This window comes from Erpetoichthys calabaricus, chromosome 11 (assembly GCF_900747795.2).
Source record: "Erpetoichthys calabaricus chromosome 11, fErpCal1.3, whole genome shotgun sequence".
Classification (NCBI taxonomy): domain Eukaryota; kingdom Metazoa; phylum Chordata; class Cladistia; order Polypteriformes; family Polypteridae; genus Erpetoichthys; species Erpetoichthys calabaricus.
In genome coordinates, this window is record NC_041404.2 from 148,856,658 (window position 1) to 148,879,157 (window position 22,500).

General features: G+C 39.0%; 1 protein-coding gene across 2 annotated transcripts in view; it reads left to right on the forward strand.

Moving 5' to 3' along the window:
* Positions 1 to 22,500, forward strand: part of fbxl16 (F-box and leucine-rich repeat protein 16) — a 104,104-nt gene that overhangs the window by 27,748 nt on the left and 53,856 nt on the right. The window contains exon 1 of one of the 2 annotated variants that reach the window (XM_051933436.1): positions 18,210 to 18,538. The exons of the other annotated variant lie outside the window; for it this stretch is intronic. The gene's annotated coding sequence lies outside the window, so the exon portion shown is untranslated. Of the gene's footprint in view, positions 1 to 18,209; positions 18,539 to 22,500 lie in introns of those variants that run through there. 2 annotated transcript variants of the gene reach the window in all.

Genomic DNA, 22,500 nt, shown 5'->3' on the forward strand with positions numbered 1-22,500 from the left:
CTACTTTCAACAAAAAAGATAACACTGGTACGTCTTTCATTTCCTAGAACATCTGAGCAGTGGGGTGTTTTCTGAACAAAGATTTTTAGTGAAGCAGTATTTAGTTGTATAGAATTAATTCAAATGTGAAAAACTGGCTGTGCACAAATGTGGGTCCCCTTGTCATTTTGCTGATTTGAATGCCTATCACTGCTCAATGCTGATTACTTACAACACTAAATTGGTTGGATGAGCTCGTTAAGCCTTGAACTTCATAGACAGATGTGTCCAATCATGAGATATAAAGGTATTTAAGGTGGTCAATTACAAGTTGTGCTTCCTTCCCTTTGACTCTCCTCTGAAAAGTGACAGCATGGGATCCTCAAAGCAACTCTCCAAAGATCTGAAAACAACGATTGTTGAGTCTCCTGGTTTAGGGGAAGGCTACACAAAGCTATCTCAGAGGTTTAAACTGTCAGTTTCAACAGTAAGGAATGCAATCAGGAAATGGAAGGCCACAGGCACAGTTACTGTTAAACCCAGCAGGTCTGGCAGGCCAAGAAAAATACAGGAGCGGCATATGAGCAGGATTGTGAGAATGGTTACAGACATCCCACAGATCACCTCCAAAGACCTGCAAGAACATCTTGCTGTAGATGGTGTATCTGTACATTGTTCTACAGTTCAGCGCAATTTGCACAAAGAACATCTGTATGGCAGGGTGATGAGAAAGAAGCCCTTTCTGCACTCACACCACAACAGAGTCGCTTGTTGTATGCTAATGCTCATTTAGACAAGCCAGATTCATTTGGGCACAAAGTGCTTTGGACTGATGAGACAAAAATTGAGTTACTTGGTCATAACAAAAAGTGCTTTGCATGGTGGAAGAAGAACACCGCATTCCAAGATAAACACCTACTACCTACTGTCAAATTTGGTGGAGGTTCCATCATGCTGTGGGGCTGTGTGGCTAGTTCAGGGATTGGGGCCCTTGTTTAAGTCGAGGGTCGGATGAATTCAAACCCAATATCAACAAATTCTTCAGGATAATGTTCAAGCATCAGTCAAAAATTTGAAGTTATGCAGGGGTTCCAACAAGATAATGACCCAAAACACAGTTCGAATCTACAAAGGCATTCATACAGAGGGAGAAGTACAATGTTCTGGAATGGCGTCACAGTCCCCTGACTTGAAAATCATCGAAAATCTATGGGATGATTTGAAGCAGGCTGTCCATGATTGGCAGCCATCAAATTGAACTGAACTGGAGAGATTTTGTAAGGAAAAATGGTCAACAATTCCTTCATCCTGAATCCAGACACTCATCAAAGGCTATAGGAAGACAGCGTCTAGAGGCTTACATTTGCAAAAGGAAGCTCAACTTAGTATTGATGCAATATCTCTGTTGGGGTGCCCACGTTTATGCACCTGTCTAATTTTGTTATGATACATATTTCATATTTTCTGTTAATCCAATAAACTTAATGTCACTGCTGAAATACTACTGTTTCCATAAGGCATGTCATATATTACAAGGAAGTTTCTACTTTGAAAGCTCAGCCAATGATAAACAAAAATCCAAAGAATTAAGAGGGGTTCCCAAACTTTTTCATATGACTGTATTTCTAAATGTCTTATAAATGTAAAAATCATGCTGCTGTGCTTTTCTGAATGTAGAATAAAAGAAAAATTATACCAGCTAATTAAGTGAGATCAGTGCTATCAGGTGTTGTCACTTATTAGGAATCTGGTTGGAATAAAAACCTGCAGCCATAGTGTGCCCCCAGTACCGAGGTTGGGAAACACTGTTGTAAGAGCAGCATGGTGGCACAGAGGTAGTGCTGCTGCCATGAAATAAGAGGACCAGGGTTCGCATCATGCATGGAGTTTGCATGTTCTCCCTGTGTCTGCATGGATTTCCTCCCACAGTCCAGAGACATGCTGTTTAGGTAAATTGGCCTTAGTGTGTGTTTTGGTGTGTGTGTTCACCCTGTGATGGGCTGGTGTCTTCTGCAGGGTTTGTTCACGCCTTGCACCCTATGCTAGCCTGAATAGGCTCCAGCTCCCCCAAACCTTCTACTGAACCATCTACTAAAATGGAAAATGCAATGCATTTTATTACTACAAATGTTTGTGATGCACCATCTGTTGGAACAGGATGGGCACACATACACAGACTCACCTTTGAGACACCTTGTTTGGAGTCCTCCTGTGGTACTTTCAATGGAATGGACATGATTAGCAAAGGCACACACCTGTCAATAGAAAATCCCACTGTTGATAATGTGTATGAGAGTGAAAACCTGCCCATGAGGTTGAAGGAATTACCCGCTGAGATCAGGGACGGGATTGTGTCGAGGCACAGATCTGGGAAAGGCTGCAACAAAAATGTCTGCAGCATTAAAGGTTTTCAAGAGCACAGTGGCCTCCAGAATTCTTAAATGGAAGAAGTTTAGAGCAACCACAACTCTTCATATAGCTGGTCGCACGGCTAATCTTGACAATCGGGAGAAAGGCATTGGTAAAGAGGGTTGACCCAGAATCCATTGGTCACTCTGGATGAGCTCCATAGGAACTGTATAGAGATGTGAGAGACTTTCAGAAGGACAACCATCACTGTAACACTCCAATGATCTGGGCTCTATGGTGGAGTGGCCACACGGAAGCCACTTCTTCGTAAAAGATGCATGAAAGCCTGCTTGGAGTTGGCAAAAAGGCATCTAAGGGACTCGCACACAGTGAGAAACATTCCCTGGACTTATGAAACCGAGATTGCATTGTGTAGCTTCAATTCTAACCCTAATAGACTGAATGGGTGTAGAATTCTCAAATTCTTCAGGGATCTGCAATCTGCACTAATCCCCACTATTCTCTGCTTTTCTATTCCGGCTCTTCTGTGGTAGCGATCTGTGCTGCTACCACCTGATCAAGACACCATATAGCCCCCTGAGATGATGGAATGAAAGTGGGTGCCTCAGCTGTCCTACTTCATCAAATTCCTATCACGTGAAGCATGAAAACTAAGAGGTTTGATTTAGGAACATCTATGTTAGGTAAAAATGCCCAGTTGGGGGGATGGGTGGTCTTTTGGCCTTGGAACCCCTGCAGATTTTTTTTCCTCCAGCCTAACTAGAGTTGTGTTTTGTTTTTTCTGGCCTTACCTCTTTTGGTTATTACTTAATTCTTTAATATTATTCTCTAATCTTAATTGTATTTTTCTTTTCCTGCAACGTTCTCTTTGACATCTTGTAAAGCACTTTGAGTTACCGTATATACTTGCGTTTAAGTTTTCCCGTGGATAAGTTGGGACTTGATTTTACAGTATAATTTATGGTATTTTATAATGTCAGTCATATAAGTCGCATGTAGAAAACTCACGCTATTGGTACAAGGGATTATGATATGCTAACGCCCACCAGAGAGAGTAACCACCGAGCACACGACCTTTTTCTACTATGTGGGTGCAGCAATGCTCTGTATCACCGTTTGTGCTCCTAACCCCCCTCTCTCTCTCCCTCTGTATTGTGCCTACTTGTACACACGGTAATACCCAAACTATTCCGAAGCGACGTTTGCACTGATTTGTGTTTTTTGTATCTCACACTCTCATACACCTTTATCGTCGGAGCATCCCTTATCTACGATGGAGCATTCGATCAGAAGAAAATATGAAACTGCTTTTAAATTAAACGTCATTGAAGTAGCAAAAGAAATGGGTAACTGCGCTGCTGCAACAAAATTTGATGCGTCCGAGAAACTGATGTGAGATTGGAGGAGGCAAGAACATGTAAAAAAAAAAAACAAATAAAAATAAGTGTTGCATTTTTGAGTGGGCATATGAGTCGGGGTCTGATTTTGTGATTGACTTATACGTGAGCATATACTGTACGTTGATGTATGAAAATGTGGTATAGAAATAAATGTTGAATGTCAGGAGGAAGCCAGGCTTGGCTCATCATTTGCACAATACCATACCAGCAATGAAGCCAAGTGCTGAAAACATCATGCTGTGTTTTTTTTATTTTCCCAGTGGCAGAGACTAGTCAGAGGAAGCTGAATAGAGCCAAGTACAGAGATATCTTTAATGAGCTGTGCTCCGGAGTGCTCTGAACTTCGACTTGGTTGAAAGTTCACCGTCCAATAGGACAATGGCCCTCAGGACAAAACAAAGACAACACAAGACTGGCTCAAGAGACAACTCTGAGGATGTCTTGGAGTGGCCCAGACTGAGCCCAATGGAACATCTCTGGGGAGACCTGAAAATAGCTGTGCATTGATGGTCTCCATTCAACCTAACAGAGTTTGAGAGGAAAATCCTCCAATTCAGGTGTGTGAAGCTTGTTGCATCAGACCCAAAAAGACTCCAGGCTGTAATCACTGCCAAAGGGGCTTCAATGAAATACTGAGTGAGGGGCCTGAAACAAAGGTAGCAGTGTGATATTTCTGTTCAAATCCCAAGCACAGTGAGTGACATTTTAACAATACTATGGATGAGCCACTTACAACAGGAAGGTATCTCTTCCAGCACATTAAAGCGTTCACTTCCTAGTGCGTACTTCTGCCTGCTTTCTTACAGCAAGGGAAATGATCTGCTGGCAATTTTTTTTTGTAAAGTTTATGGTTCATGCAGGTATGATGTGATATGCGTTAAAAATGCAGTACATCATTATGATGACGTGATCATCCTAGAAGTCATGTGGTAATTTTATTGATATTAACCAAATTTGTTTTTATGTGAATTATTTTTTCAATTTTCAGCATAGTCAAGATTTTGGAAAAAGGAATACCTTTTATCAAATTTATTTGTATATTTCAATTTTCTAAATATTCACTCATGCTTCTGTCTGCCTTTGTCATTGATAGGCAATTAACCTATTATAACCAGATTACCTGGGATTCCCATCTAATATGTGCTGAAATCTAAACAATCAATGTAGACCTCAGCGTTAATGTGTGCAGTGCACCATGTAATGCATACGTCTCCTGTTTTATGCCTTTTGGTATGGGATTCGAAAAAGCAGTGTTAATGTATGTGATGCGTCATATGTTGGAATAACAAATGCAATGCATTTTATTTCTACAAATGTTTGTGATGCTCCATCTGTTGAAATGACAGAGACATAGCAACTGGACAGACATATCCTTTTATTAAGGCTGATTAGCTGTGCTACCCATCTAAGATGGGTTGGAATCTAAGTAATCAACGCGGACCTCAGTGTTATCGTTTGCAGTGCACCATCTGTTGGAATATATTTTGTAGTACATGTCATAATAAAATGTATTGCATTTGTCATTCCAACAGACAGTATATCACAATCCTTTGTAGTAATAAAATGCATTACTACACTTGTTTGTGATATGCCACCTGTTGGAATGGCTACTGCAATGCACAAGTCTCAGTTGTATGACATTTGGCTTGGGATTCGTAAAAGCAGTGTTAATGTTTGTGATGCACCATCTACTGAAATAAAAAAATGCAATGCATTTTATTAAATTCATTGCTTTATTATTTATTTAAAAATTGTCAGTGATAAGTAATTAACCTTTTATAAGCAGACTAGCTGTGCTACTCATCCAAGATGGGTTGAAACCTAATAATCAACATAGACCTCAGCATTAACATTTTGTAGTGCAGCATGTAATGCATGTGTCTCTGTTATATGTCATTTGGTATGGGATTCGTAAAAGCAGTATTAATGTTTGTGATGCACCATCTACTGAAATGGAAAATGCAATGCATTTTATTACTACAAATGTTTGTGATGCACCATCTGTTGGAACGACAGAGACATGCCAACAGGACGGGCACACACACACAGACTCACCATTTACTAAGGTGGACTGTTTCCCTAAGATGATAAAGTCTGATTCACATTCATGCATCAGTTTAAGCAAACTTGAGTATGCAACCACCGCTTTCTTGATCTGAAGGCTCTTAAATCAAAGGAGAGTGAAACTGTCTATTTAGGATGATGGGGAACAACATTAGCAGTTGTTGTACCTGCAAGAAGCAAGATACTTACCGGTATATAGGGCTGACACCAATGAAATATTAGTGGCGGCTGTGTGATGGTTAATTCCGTATCACCTGCACCACCACCACCTGATCAAAGCACCGTGATGTTCCTACATTGATGGATTAAAGGCCAGAAGTCCACATGACCATCATCATCAAGTTCTTCCATGAGAACCCTGAATACAATGAGGACTGATCATTTATGTTAGGTAGAATGCCTAGAGGGGGCTGGGTGGTCTTGTGGCCTGCCAACCCCTGCAGATTTTTTTTTTTTTTCTCCAGCGTCTGGAGTTTTTTTGTTTTTTCTGTCCTCCCTGGCCATCAGACCTTACTTTTATTCTATGTTAATTAGTGTTCCCTTATTTTAATTCTGATTTATTTTGTCTTTTTTTCTCTTTCTTCATCATGTAAAGCACTTTGAGCTGCATTATTTGTATGAAAATGTGCTATATAAATAAATTTTGTTGTTGTTGTTGTTGTATCATGCAGCCTGTCTTTGCTCTTTCCAAAACAGATGCTAGCATTCAGAGCCATTGAGTACGACCGTGTCATCATGATTACACAATAACCAGCTTTATCAGGTAATCATTTAATAAAGAATCTTACATTAGAAGCTAGCTCTGTAAGCTCTCCCCATGTGGTGTAGCCCTATAAATCAAATGATTTTTAAACAGAGAGTTCACATATCTTTTATGTCCAAGACTGAGCAGATTAATAGTCTTCTTATAGCTTAGTAACATTTGCACATATCTCTAGAAGAAATTTTGAAAAGAAAGAGGTGTTTATTTTTCAGATTGGCATTGTTCAAGGTTATATATTATTCTAGATGAGACCATGGTAAGATGCACCTTCACATTTTCACTTGACAGGGAAGAATCCGTTCATAGAAATTCATATTATAGTTAGAAGTTAAGCGTCTCTCCTTCATGACTCCATGATCGTAATTTGAATCTAGAGCTGTAATGTTATTTTTAAGTCTAGCTTTAAACAATCATGGCTGACAGATATTTGTACATGTAGATATATGGGCCTATATATATATATATATATATATATATATATATATATATATATATATATATATATATATATATATATATAATATATTTAAAGGTACTTTTAGCATAACTGAGAATATTCAGTAATGGAAGCATATTGTGTAATTGGGCTTTGTTTGCTGTTGAGTGCAGTGTTAACATTGGGAGAGATGTGTGGGATAAAGAATCATTCATCCATGTGAGCAAAGTGAATGTGTGGGTTTGAGTGGTGCGCGGCAGAATCTGCAGTGCATCAGACTTCTCATACAGGAGGCTGGCTGGCCGGTCGCAGTGGTGCCGTAGGTAGGTGTTTTCACTGGAGATGAAGTTAGAGCACAGCATCACATTTAGCCAAATATGTATGCCAGGAGCTTCACAAAGGCAGAATATTATGAAAAAAAAAAAGATTTTTTTTGTGAAAGGTTTTTGTATAATCAGCATTGATGTGGGTTTTTCTGTTTTAACCGCTCTGCCCCCTTTGCTGTTTAGTCTGGCTCAGACTTTATGAGCTCTCAGGTGTAGGTTTATTCATTACACTGCAAGAATCTCTTCTACTGGTGCCTACACCTTGATGTCATTGTGTAGTACCTGTGGTGTAAAACATCCTAACATTTCCGAGGTTCAAAGTAAGGCTTTCCGAAGTAGAACAGCTTTCTAAAATATGCTTAGAAGTATTACCGTGGAAAATGCTTGCAGGTGGGTCATCATTTTTAATTATCTGCTTCTAAAGATGATATAACAATTGGAAATTCAGAACAGAGTGAATGCATTTGGGAAACAAATTCTATAATTTAGCGTCAAATCTGGAAAGTTAAAACGTCTTTCTTTTGTTCAGTAATACATCATATGCACTTCAGAACAGGTCATCCACACTTTCGAGCCCGGCCAGTACTTGGATGGGAAGCCATTTAGGAAAAAGCTTGAGTTGCTGCTGGAAGAGGTGTTGGCAAGGCCAGCAGGGGGAATTTAACCGGTGGTCTGAATCTGGGTCCCAATGCCCCAGTGCAGCTATAAAAATGGCATCATCCATGTGAATGAGACATAAAATAGAGGACCTGACTCTCTGTGATCATAAAAGATCCCTGGGCATCCTTTGTAACAAAGCAGGGTGAATCCCGATGTCCAGGCTGAATTGCCCTCCATGGCCCACTCATTCTGGCCCCTTAATCATACCTCGTCTCTGACTATGTATCTCTCTGTCTCTCACCACTTCACCACTTAACAGCTAATGTGTGGTGAGTGTACTGGAGCAAAAATGGTGGGTGCTGCACATTAGTGGTGGTTTAAGTGGCTCCCCACTCACTGTGTGAAGCATTTTAAGTAGTGAGTAGTGAGAAAAGCGCTATACAAATGTATAGAATTTTTAATTATTATTATTACTTCCATTTACAATCTTTCAGTCATGGCTTACAGCTCTTTAATGGTAAACTGAAAATTCCAAGTGCTTTAGTTACTGTTTTACCCCCAAAACTCCTGTCATTTTGTGCCTATTGCACAATGACCTCTACCCACACTCATGAACAAGAACTTCAGTTCTTCCACTTTTTGCAGCAGTTCTACTCAAACCTGGTGGGGGCAGCCCAAGCCTTGTGTCACTTTGGGACTTTATTGATAGGATATCAAACAAAAGAAAAGACTAGATTCTGGTCTGCTCTCCGTGAACTGGTATGCTTACTTTAAAAAGATTTTCCTCAACAGTAACCTTAATCTATGAATGTATCTACTACTTCTGAAATACAGGTCAGAATCTGCATTGCTTCACCAACATCTGAAGGTCGACTTTGGGTTAAGAGTCCCCATCCCCATGCCAACAGTTTTCCCAATAGGCTGAGGAGTGTAATCCTTTAATAACTGAAGCATGGCCACTTGTCTGTTTTTAAAAATAAAGACCATTCCTGAGGCGCTGTTGCCAAATTTCACGTAATACCAAAACACCTCCAGGTTCAGGGCTGTAATGTAGTTCTAGAAAAACAACTGGAAATGTGGAAGGCATTAAATGGTGTAATTGCTTTCTCTACCAAGGTGCCATTTGCTTTAGTTTTTGTGCTATCATGTTGTCAAGCAGAGGTGGTTATGAGAAGAGCGCTTTGTTCTGCAGGACTAATACTAGAGATTTTAAATCTAAGCTCAACACTTTACTGCTTTGGCATTTTGTATTTATAGATAGGAATGTCAGTATTTATTTGAAGAGCCTCTGTAAAAAGCCACATTTCTCCCTGCGGGCAATAAAAGATTGTTCATTCGTCCATCTGTCCTGTCTGTCTGTCTATATATCTTGCCTTCTATGCTAAAATTATTTTCTATCTATCTATCTATCTATCTATCTATCTATCTATCTATCTATCTATCTATCTATCTATCTATCTATCTATCTATCGTGCATTTCACATCTATCCATCTATCCTGCCTACTATGCTAAATTATCTATCGATTATATATTCGATATATAATCGATAGATAATTTCACTCTTTCTATCTATCTGTCTAATAAGATCAGCTGAATTAATTCATTCTTTTAAAAAGCAACTTCAAACTCATCTCTTCAGGAAGGCGTTGAACTTACTCTGACATTCTGCCCCTTCTTTCAGTTTAACTCTGTCCAGATGCTAAGGAAATTTATATGTATGTTATGTCACAAATTATGTTATTTGTTCAGGCTTTTTTTCTAGTATTGAATTTAGTATTGTACTCTGGTTTATTATCTTTTATTCTATTTAATACTTTTGTATATGCTGTATTTATCTATTTTAGTGTACTATGCAGATATTATTTGCATCTAATGTTAATAATAATAATAATGGATTTTATTTATAGGGGCACTTTACATTAGCAGTAAATCTCAAAGTGCAACATAAAAAGATTAAACAAAGGCAAGGCAAGATAACATTACATGTACCATCTTATTTCTAAGACTCTGTGAAGTACCTTGAGCATGGGAAAGGTGCTATATAAATAAAATGTATTATGATTGTTCTTATTCTATTCCATTTTTCTCAAACAAAATAAAACCTTTTCTGCTCTGTTCTAAGTTTATCATGTCTGGAATGACTGGGATGAAGTTATTTACCTAATTAAATAACGTGAAGAGGTTAAATAATTGAAGGTATCCAGGGTGCAGATAATATCATGCAAAATGATTCCATAAAAGGCTACTCCTTCCCGTTATTTCTCTCTCATTTTCATTTCCAGAGTAAGACGATAGTAGAGTCTTTTCACTTTTGGCCTCCTGGGTAAGACCAGAGTACAGTTAATACAGTCGTGCCCATTTCTGCTAAAATGGCGTCTCTCAGGGTCTGCGCATTCTCTTTCTAATTGGGGCCTTAATTCATTTGATTTCTGAATTAAATTTCTAGCATGAGTTCCTTGATTCTTGCTTTAAACACATTTAAATTGATCATACTATAAGTGCTAGGTGTGTGATGACTTTTTAAAGAAAGCTGCAAGATGTAAATTACGTCAAAAAATGACAACTGTGTTCTGACTTCTTCAAGTCTGGGCATTGTCTGTGTCTAAATTACAATTAAGTTGTTTTGTTCTGATTGGTAATTGTAGTTCTGCTTTTTCAATGTGTTCAATAATTAGTATACTGCTGATGCATTTTTTTCTTAACAATTTCTAAAAATAAATTTCAAGTAAAATTGCAGGAAAGTAAAGCTGAAATCACTTTAGACTAAAGAAAAAGTCCCATGGCTGTCTTTGAGTTGTAGATTGGTTAAGTTTTAATTCAATAAAATGAGAAACGGTAGTGTTATTTCTGAGCAGTTCAGTAAAAGAATTTTTGTTTATTTTGATTTGATTTGAGATACTTTATTAATCCCTGAGGGGAAATTGTCTTTCCGCATGCCCATTGGGGGGGGGGTCCGAGCGCAGGGTTGGCCATTGCCCCTGGAGCAGTTTTCAGGTTTAAGGGCCTTGTTCGAAGGGATCCCTTCGAAGATTTGAACCGGCAGCTTTACAGATTTCAGAATTAGCCTCTGATTACGAAGTTTTTTTGTAATGAAAACACGTCAACACTGGAGATGTGAGAATCTGGCGGAGCGGGTCTGTCTCTGGCACAAAGAAGACAAATTGTAAAGATGGCCACCTGTTTCCTTCCCGTTTGATGTATCTACGTCTTTTTACCCACCAGGATGCACTGCAGTCGGGCTGGCACAATGGGCTGTAATAGTTCTTTGGCGGAAGGTACATTTAAAGTATGCAGGTTTAGTGATCATTGTACAAAAAATACTGCATGTGTAAATGCACCAGTTTATCTGCAGCTGCTTTAGATTATCCTTTATATCAATGCATAAAAACAAAAAAGAAATATTTACTACGTTTTTTTTATATGTAATTCATGCATAACAGAAATGTACCATATATCAGTTATAAAATGACCTGTAAGAATTTGTTTTTACAGACACATTTTCTCTGCGAGGCTCTCTGTTTACTGATCACACTGTGCATGTTGTAACAGCATCTCCACAGAGAGCTGATTTAGTTAAATTAAAAAAGGGTCTCCCAGTGACGTTAGCACTTGTGTCCAAGATACAATACATATGTGGATTAACTTCTGCATCAGTTTAGAAAGGAGGGCTTAGGAGAATGAAATTTCCCCTAATGGCCTATGACCTTTCAGCTGTTTGGGGAAGAGGGGTGTGGATTGGGGGATTGGGGTCTTGGAGAAAAATGGCAGCTGATGAAAACTATGTCCCGTTGGTGAGTCATAGCCATTCTGCTTGCCTGTTTACTTTACAAACGAGAAACCATCGGGAATTGTGGCATCTGTTTGATGTATACTAATCCCGTCATTTAAAACAATTAAGTTACACTAGTGTTTGATTTCTTTAGGCATGTCAAGCTCTAAAGTGTAATGTTGTTTGTGTCTAAAAGACTGGTTCTCTAGTTCCTGCCCATATTGATTCAATTGTTGTTTACTTTTTAGTGCTCTTGATGGTTTCACTTGTTCACATTGTAATACCCGGTAATGCCAAAACAGATTATAGAACAACGTCTTACCATTACACAACACCAACATATAGGACATGTCAAAGGAAAAACTAAGGTGTGGCTCCTCCGAAGAATATACATTAAATTCCAATTTGCAAAGACGAGATCTTACTTTATACGTATGGCTGCAAAAGCGGTTATAAAATAAAAATAAACTTCACACGTTTTCTGTGAGGTTTTTAAGATCACATTCTACACCTCCAAAATAAGGCCAGTTTATTATTCATTTCACAGAAAGGCTGCATGTGTGAATGGCAGAAGCCAGCTGAACGGAATGTGTTCCATAACAAATATTTAAAGAAAAGGCTAACTTATTGTACATTTAATCACTGGACAACAAAATCAGTGAAGTGTAAAGCCAATCACACTAACCACCGAAAAGGAACTTGCCATTAATATTTAAAATTAAGCGCTGCTATCATTGCACAGGTCCAAGTGAATCTGTTTTCTTTGAAGCAGACTTCTGTATCTGTCGGGCAGACGGCAGTTTGTGAGACTCGAGGACTGTGTGAGCAATACTGGGGCACCACAAGGAACAGGCCTGTCCGCTTTAACTTCACTCTGTACACCCCCAACTACAAATATAACAGTAGGTCATGTCACTTGCACAAAATCTCAGATGATTCTGTACTTACAGGGTATAATGATAAGGGTGTTGAGACAGAGGAGAGGAGAGGAGTCAGGGGGAGAACTTTGTTTCTTGGTACAAAGAGAATTGTCTGCAACATCAGCAAAACCAAAGAACTGATTATTGATATTCACTGCACCAAAGATCCTCTGTGTCTGGTCACTGTTCATGGAGTGGATGTCGATGTGGTTCACTCCTACAAGCACTTGGGGGTCCATATCAATGACAGGTTGGACTGGTCTCAAAACATAGAAGAACTATAGAAGAAAGGGCAGAGCAGGCTCTTTTATCTCAGGAGACTGCACTACTTTACTGTGGGGTGTGACATCCTTCATATCTTTTACAACTCTGTGATGGCCACTGTGATTTTCTAAACAGTGGTATACTGGGCTGGTAACATCACTTCAAGAGAGGCCCACCGAATTCTCAAGCTAATTAAAAGGACAGACTCCGTTATGGGACACACTCTGGAACCCCTGGAGATCATAGCAAAGTAAAGAATTAAAACAAAGCCATTATGAACAATGCTACAGGTCCTGTCTGTGACACACCAACACTGACAACTTTCAACCAATGAATTATTCAACAAGAGAGATTCTGTAAAAAGCCAAATCTCCCCTGGAGATCGATCTATCTATCTATCGATCTATCTATCTATCTATTCATTCTCACTTATATGTTAATGTTTTATAGGTTTTGGGTGTGATTAGTCTTTGGCATTTTTGTAGTTTGTAGTCTTTTACATATGCATTTCATTTTTCCACACTACTCTGATTTAGAGGCTTTCTTTTTATCATTAAATACTTAATACTTCTCATTAAATACTTGCCTGTTAGAGTTGCTCCCTTGTTCCAGTCTAAAATTTCTTAAAGCAGCCTGACTTTATAAACATACCTGTATCTATTCCAGCCAGATTAATTGTGTAGAATGGTTATGTTGTGCTTTTTTATAGTTTAATTGACACATAAGAACATAAGAAACTTGACAAATGAGCGGAGACCATTCATTCCATCAAGCCCGCTTGTTTAGTTCAGAGCTAAGCTGTCCCTTACTGGTAGTTGTTTCTAGAATGTTCCTATGTTGTTATTTGCAAACACAATAAATATCTTAAATAGTTTAGGCCTTATACAGTTCACCCTTAATCTTGAAACTGACATGTAATAAAATATATATATAAAGCAGACCCATATATCTGTTACTACAGTTATTTCAGTAGGAATGTCAAATCTTGCCCACCCCATAAGTTGAATTCAAGTAGGTTTAAAAATGTTTAGCTACAGCATGTATGGTTTTGGGTTTCTCCACAATTAAGGCTGATAACTTGTGAAGAGCATACCAAATGGAATAAACCTACTGGTTTCACATATAAGGTGTGACCAGTAAGGGGGTGTTGCAGCACCCCAAGCACAACCCCAGACACAAATCCTGGATGCAAACACATTTTTTATACCAATTACCTTACAAAAGGCTCTAACAAGGCACAACGTGATACAATTCTTCTCCTTTTATCTCTTCTCTCCATTCCTCCAGACAAGTTTTGTCCTTCTTCCACGCGAATCCGTCTCGCCTGGATGGGGTTGAGCAGCTTCTTTTACCCTGGACCCCAGGAGTACTTCCAGTGCTAGGACAGAGTCCATTGGAAGTACTTCTGGGTCCAACAAAAGTGCCACAAACTAAGGATCATTAATCCCGACTGCAGCCCCTGGTGGCCCTTGCAGAACCCAGTAGGGCTCCCCCATGGGATTGCTGGTCCCAGCATGACCTTGCAGGTATCCGTGTGGGAATCCTGACCCAGGAATGCTGCCATCTAGTGTATCCGTGGAGCCTAAAGTCCTATCAGGTTATCTCTCCCTGTCCATCCATCACATTGGCCTCTCCCGGTCAGGTATTGCTATTTGGACCAATCCTGCCAAGACGCCAGTGTGCCCACTTCTGCTCTGGCATCTTCTGCCACACTCCTAGCTAAGGAAGGGGCCATCCTAACCACTTTTTTTTGCCCATTTGCCACCTGGGCCTTCCAGAGAGGTAAGGAAAGGGAGTCCATCCCATTACAAAGGATTTGTTTATAAAAACTTTTAACGGTGCCATTAGCCATGGCGGATCAAAATAAGCTCTATAAAAGTTTTCATTGTGTTATATGGTGTGGCAATCATGGCTCCAGCGCTAGAGGGAATGCGTCAGTCTCACACTTGCGCACATGGATGTAGGTTTGCCCACCTCCAGAGCCACTCTGCTGCGCTGCCTACACCCCACATAAAAACATGAGCACATTATCTATTTCTTTAAAATGGACATTCCACAGACCCGCTATATCATATTCCTGCCCCCAAGTTGCATGGGACGGCTCCACACTCCAATCATCCCAATGCAACTGTTGGCCCATATCTGTGGCATGGCCCTAACACTACACTAAAGCAATAAAAGCAGTAAAAACAAACCCCACAATATAAAACAAAACCCAAGTCCCCTTTATAAAAGAGGACATTCAATGAATAAAAATTTAAAAGACACCAAAAATTAATAAATAAATAGTCCACTAAAAGTCCATAATTTAAAAAAAAAAAAGTCTCTTTCAGGATTGGGTGGGTGGGTTCGTAAACACAATCGGGCACAAATCCTACTTGCTGTTCTTTCTTTCGTCTTCATTCCTCACTGCACCTGGCTCATCCCACCGCTGCCACCATTTGTGTATGCATTATGTAATTTGTAACATGGTAATTGCATTTAATCAGCAAACTTAATGCAGAACTCTTAGCGTAATATAAAAATAAACTGAACTGAATGTATGGAAGAGTTATGTTCAGTATATGCCATATTTAGTACTGGTGCACCACATCCATCCATTATCCAACCCGCTATATCCTAACTACAGGTTCACAGGGGTCTGGTGGAGCCAATCCCAGCCAACACAGGGCGCAAGGCAGGAAACAAACCCCGGGCATGGCGCCAGCCCACCCCAGGGCACATACACACCCACACACCAAGCACACACTAGGGACAATTTAGGATCGCCAATGCACCTAACCTGCATGTCTTTGGACTGTGGAAGGAAACCCACGCAGACATGGGGAGAACATGCAAACTCCACGCCTGCACCACATTTGAGTTCTTAATTTCGAAAAAGCTCTGTTCTTTCTGCTTTTATAACCTACTGTATAAAATATAACAATATTTACATTGTAAAGCAGTTAGTATTTGTGAATTCTGTAAATGCTGCTATATTTAAAATTAGTTCTCTTGTATATTTTTCTTTCCTGGCCTGCTCAATGAATTTTAAAATGCACAGAACTTAAACTTGGTGAGTAAATTATTTGGAACACTATACACTTTTAAAAATCCTGCTTCTTTAATGGCAGTTTCTGGTCCTTTACTGGGTTGTATGGCTCTTCATAGAACAATTGCTTGACATGGGCACCATTTTATTCTGGAAAAGGTTCTTTATGTCTGAAGTTTGTTCTTTGTGCTTTGAAAAACTTTCAAATATGTAGAAAAAACAAAACACTTGAAACCTTGAATGTTTGGTAGGCTACCTAGCAGGACACTAACGGATTAAGAAAACCCGATCTTAGACCATGTTATTGTATGCAGTGAGAGTCCTCAATTTAAAACCACGACCCAGTGATATTTCATAAATCCATTGCCTTCTATTCATGGCAGTTTACTGTAGATCTAAATAAATAAAGGTTCTTTCTGGAACCTTCTTCTGGATGGGTCTTTTGGGAACCAAAAGTGGTTCCCCTATGGTATCGCTCAGAAGAACCACTCTGACACCTTTATTTTTAAGAATGTACTAATACTGTGTAGGACCTTCTTATTTTTGTCAGTTCTTCATGGCATGGATTCCACAAGATGTTGCAAACATTCCTTTAAGATTCTGGTCCATGTTGACATGATTGCATCCCACAGTTTGTGCAGATTTGTCATTTGTTCTACCACTTCCCAAAGGTGTTCTAGTGGATTCAGATCAGGTGACTAGGAAGACCACTGAACTCATTGCCGTGCTTGTGAAACCAGCTTGAGAGGACTTTTGCTTTGTGACATGGTGCATTATCATGCTGGAAGAAGCCATTAGAAAATGAGTAAATTGTGGCAATGAAGGGATGCATGTGGTCAGCAACAATAACTCAAATAACCCATGCCATATTCAAGAGCTGAGTAACAGACCCAAACTGAGCCAAGAAAACAATGTACACCACTGACAACATCAACACCAGACTGGCAGGTTAGGTGCATGGATGACATGCTATTGGTGTCAAATTCAGACTCCACTAACTGTATGCCTCAGTAGAAATTGAGAGTCATCAGACCATCAGTCTCTAACTGTCTAGTTTTGGTGAGCCTGTGCCCACTTAATCGTTCTGTCCTTGGCTGACCAAAATTGAACCTGACATGGTCGTCTTCTATTGTAGCCCATCCACCTCAAGGTTTAATGTACTGTGCATTCTGAGATGCTGTTCTGGTCACCACGGTTGTACAGAGTGGTTATCTGAATTAGCGTAGCTTTTTTGTCATCTCAGAATAGCCTGGCCATTCTCCTCTGACCTCTCTCATCAACAAAAGATTTCCTTCCACAGAACTGCTGCTGACTGGATGTTTTTTTATATTTCACACCATTCTGAGTAAACTCTTTGAGACTGTTGTTCATGAAAATCAAAGGAGATAGCAGTTACAGAAATACTTAAACCAGCACGTCTATCAACAACACTCATGTCTAGGTTGAAATCACATCAGTTCCCCATTCTTGTGTTTGATGGAAACATGAACTGAATGCCCCTGACCTGTACCAGGATGATTTTGGAGTAAACCCTAGAATCTGTTGTGTGAGACAATCCCAGAAGATCAACAGTTACAGAAATACTCAAACCAGCCCGTCTAGCACTGACAATCATGCCTCAGTAGAAATTATTAAAACTACATCAGTTACCCATTCTGGTGTTTGATATAAACATGAAATGAAGCTCCTGACATGGACAGCTGCTGCCACATGATTGTCTGATTAGATCATTGCATGGATAAGCAGGTGTACAATTCTTCCTAATAATTTGCTTAGTGAGTGCAAATGCATGAATGTACAACAAGAGTGAGACTGTCTTGTATCTAGTATTTCATAGGGATGTGTGTGTGCTGCTTCTGTTGACCAGAAGGAAATTAGTTTGAAAACTGTGTGCTGAGGGAAAAGAACAAGGAAGGTTAAGAAGCATATAGTTTCATTTTTAGATTCTTTAGTTGAAAAAAAAAAATAATAATAATTTTTGTTCTTTCACTCCACATTAGAAGGCAAAGATGATAACAATGCAGCATACCCTCAGAGAATGAACAATAGGTAGTTGGACATGAAGTTAAAAGAAATGCGGAAAAAACAAGTCAAAATGCACTCAGGGTAAAACTTGCATGTTCTATAATAAATTAAAGACAGTAACAATAAACCTTAGTTGTTCGTAAGGATACCGACCAACCAACGGAGCAGCATATCAGGAGATAGTCGAGGTCGCGGGAGCGAGCAGGGGCGGCGCGCATGCACAGGCTGAGGCGCTGCAGCTTTAAGAGTGGGCAGATCCGATGTTTGCATGTTTCGCTGGAGATGCCAGCTTTTTGCTACCGGCCCCTTGAATGCATTTCTTGGATAATGAATGATCTGAAAGCGTTTATTAAAACACTCGGCTCTTTTTAACATCTATACGAGCTTTTAACCCCGTGTTTTCATGCTTTACGTCATCATTGTTGCTGTTCAGTGTTCCTTTCGCTGCCCTTCGTTTCAGCGCTGCATAAATATTCCTGTGCGGATGGATGGTAATAACATGGCGATGTTCAATCTTTATAGAGGCAGGAGATAAAGATACGGGAGAGAGAGAGAGGGGCGTCGCGGGAGGCAACGGGGTATTATATAAGGTAAGCTAGAGCATAAGGGCATCGTATATAATTCTTGCTCAGGATACTTACAACAAAACGAGGATGCGTGTTCCTCTGATTAGAGAGAGAGAGAGAGAGAGGGGATAATCAGAGCGTTGCTCACTCGAAAGCTCCTATTGCGAATCTGCCATACCGCTTGGAGGCACCTGTCAGGACCTCCGAGTGCAGCTGCACACCATTCATTATGAAATCCTGCCGGTCATTTGCAAACGGAAACCTCTCAACAAATGAAGTCATGTCGGAAATATGGAGGGACACTTAAGAAAGCTGAGCTACAGTGTGCATTATGCAACACTGGTGTAAGCGCCTCTGGGATGTAAAATGAATTATCTCGAAACATAACGGAGGAATACTCCGCTAGCAAAATATGAAAACAAAACAAATATCTTGTTAATTTCCAAATGAGAATATATTTTTGATTCTGTCTAAAATCATGCCCGACGATAATCATTTATAATCAGTTGCAACAAACGTATTTAGACAAATAAAAAAACACTACAAAGAATGCCTGATGATGTATTTCAGAAAAAAAATATCAAAATGTTTAAGGTTATCTAATCTGAAAGTTGGAGAATACTCAAAGAGCGCCACTACTTAATGTACGTTTGTACAGTGGTCCATTTATAGTAACGGTCACTGGAAAAGTACAATAAATTCTGCAGGAAGTGAGTTTTGAAAATCATTCAAATTGAAGTCAATTGTAGTAACTGTAATTATTGGAATGATTTATGTGTTGTACATAAATAGGAAGAACCTATTAATATTTTTTCAACAGCCTGATCTGAGAATACTCAACTGAAAATGTGTACACGCCTAGTGTGACCAATAGTAGTGATAATTAAAAAAAAAAAAAAATTCTGCTGTACATTGAAGCCTTCATATGTAGCAGATGTGTGTTCTGATTGGTAGGTTTTATATAAGTGTGGTCTTGTGAGTATTCTGATGATACTGTATATATACATTAATCTTAGGGCTTTTTAGAAAGGCCATTTTTGAGGTGCAAACCTTTGGCATGAATATTAGAAATTCTGACTTGATATTGTAGTTCAGGTCACATCCTGAACATGGTGGCGCTAACATTGGGCATGGCACTTAGGCCCTAGACTAATACAAGTACTTGATGCTAGATTAGGTGGTATCTATGCTCTCTCCTTTGTTTGCACTCCAGAAATACTTTGTGTACAGGTTTAATATAGCAATTCAAAAACATGAAGCTTACTAGATAAGCCTATGTCAATATACTGCTTCCTAATGAGTGTGTATATACTGTATAGTGATGTTTGTTTTATAGTAGACTAATGTGCCATCTGGAATTTTATTTTAAGTCATAAATCATGCAAAGAAAATGAAAAATAAATGGCTGATAAGAATTTTGTGCTGAACGTCAAATCGAAACTTAAATCAAAAGAAAAGCATCTTTTAAACGTAGGATTTGTAAGGGGGGGGGGGGGGGGGGGTGATCAATCATTTTAACACGAGGACCGACAAACCCATTCACAGTGATTCATTCAGTCTTTGTAAGACAGATTTTGAATTAAAAGTAGCGTTTTTTTGTAGCACAATTCAAGAATCCCCGTTACACAAGGCGCTTTCACTCCCATCAGTGCATTTGTTTAGTTTTTGTGTTATTCATTCGCAATATAATCCAGCAAATCAACGTCTACTGCCAGATGAGGTTTCCTTTTATTGCAATGTGTGTCCAGTGTCACTTAAAAATGTGGGAATATCATTTGTATGCTTTGCAGCCTGCAGCTCAAGCACAGTAACTGCAGCTGCTTGCTTTGTCTTCAGCAGATTATGTAACACTCTCTTATGTGATGGCAGCTTATTTTAAATCTAAAGGTGCAGAGCATCTCCACACAGCTTTACAGAAGGAGCAAGGGAGCAGTAGAAAATTCAGTTTCCGTTTCACACCAGAATTATTTCTAATGCAAGAAGTATCTTGAATATCTCGTGTCCCGACTAAACTAATCAAATTGCATCTATTGTAATTTATTGTAAAGGCTACATTTTTTAAAATACATTTATCAGCATCAGACCGTTTTCATGGCTGCAAATGTGCCATGAAATGTGTGTGTGTGTGTGTGTGTGTGTGTGTGTGTGTGCTTCTGAGGGCACACAAATATTGGCGGTCCCTAACATTTGCAGCGCTTTGCCTTTCTGTTATGTAACTGCAGCTGTAACATGGTTCGGCTTTCATTCCTAGTGAGATAATTTAAACGCAAAGCAAAATAACCATATGTTGATATCCCGTGGAAAAATTAGTGCTTGCATACATGTTGTTTAGATGTAAAGAGCATGTACAGTGGAAAAGCTTTAAATTAAACACGGAGTTTTTACATTACAGAGTGCGTTTTAAGATCAGCCGTTTATCTTCCTTGACAAGATGTGAAAAGATGCATCAGTCCCGTTCAGTTGCGCAGCACCAATATTTGTCTTACAAGTCAGGATCACTGCGATCAACTTCCTTACAGCTGATCCTTGTTGGTTTTGTTATTCTGTTTTCTTTTAACCTTCAGTTGGCACGCATAATAAAGATGAACAAAAGAAACCACATTTAAAAAGCTCACCAGATGATGAACAATTTACTACACAAACATGGGAAAGCTACAGTACACAATTTTATTATTAATTAAATAACTTCTTGGAAGTTCTGGAAATGTTTAAGATTTATCGGATTCGTGTTTTATTTTTAAGAAAATCAAGTAAAATCCGCCATGACATCCTTTTTAGCAATGTGTATTTTTAAAGACAGTTTTATCATTTTATGAGCTTTGTTATTATCACTTTTTTAATCATTTAAAAGATCTAGTCATTTAAAAGCAAAGATCTTTACGTTCCTGAAATCTACATCATTAATTTCGTTGTGAAAATCAAACTGGGCTTTTCAAAACAAGTCAATTGTGAAAGAGGAGACACAATGGCGTTAAAGAGTTGGGGCACCGCCTTGGTGACCCTGTATAACTGAAAAAGGGTGAAAGATAATAAAGCACGCAGCAAGTTGCGGGGAGCGTATTTAGAAACGGGAGTTCGGAATTGAACGTTGGTGATTCGGTAGAAAAGGGCGGGTCCAAGAGAATGGAAAACGAAAACGACGTCAGCGGTGTAGTGGCCGTCAGTCTTTCGTTCTGCAGAGTGAGGAAAGAGGGATGGCGCCAACCCCTGGTTCGGCGGGCATTTACTATCACCAGAGCCATTAAGCTTCCTCCCACGCGTGACACAACGTCCTAAATATGTTATTAGCAGCTGTAAACTATAAATCATAGGCTGCAGGTGTCAGTTTTTTTTAAATTTAACTCATTATTTGTTTTTTTTTTTTAACAAGCACGAGTAATACTGCTGGCTGCATGAGATTTCTATAAGAAGAGTAAAATAGTTGTAGTAATTACAATAATAATAATAAAAATCCATTATCCAACACTTGCATTAGTGTTTATGTGTGTATATACAGTGTGTGTGTATATATATATATATATATATATATATATATATATATATATATATATATATATATATATATATATATATATATATGATGAGTTAGGTCCATAAGTATTTGGACAGTGACGCAATTTTCATAATTTTTAGCTCTGTGTGTCACCACAATGGATTTGAAATTAAGTAATCATTATGTGATTGAAGTGTAGACTTGCAGGTTTAATTCAAGGGGTTTACCATAAATATTGCGTAAGCCTTTTAGGAATGACAGTGTGTGTGTGTGTGTGTGTGTGTATATATATATATATATATATATATATATATATATATATACATATACAGTGCATCCGGAAAGTATTCACAGCGCATCACTTTTTCCACATTTTGTTATGTTACAGCCTTAAGATCTCTCTAGAGATGTTCAATCAGATTCAAGTCTGGGCTCTGGCTGGGCCACTCAAGGACATTCACAGAGTTGTCCTGAAGCCACTCCTTTGATATCT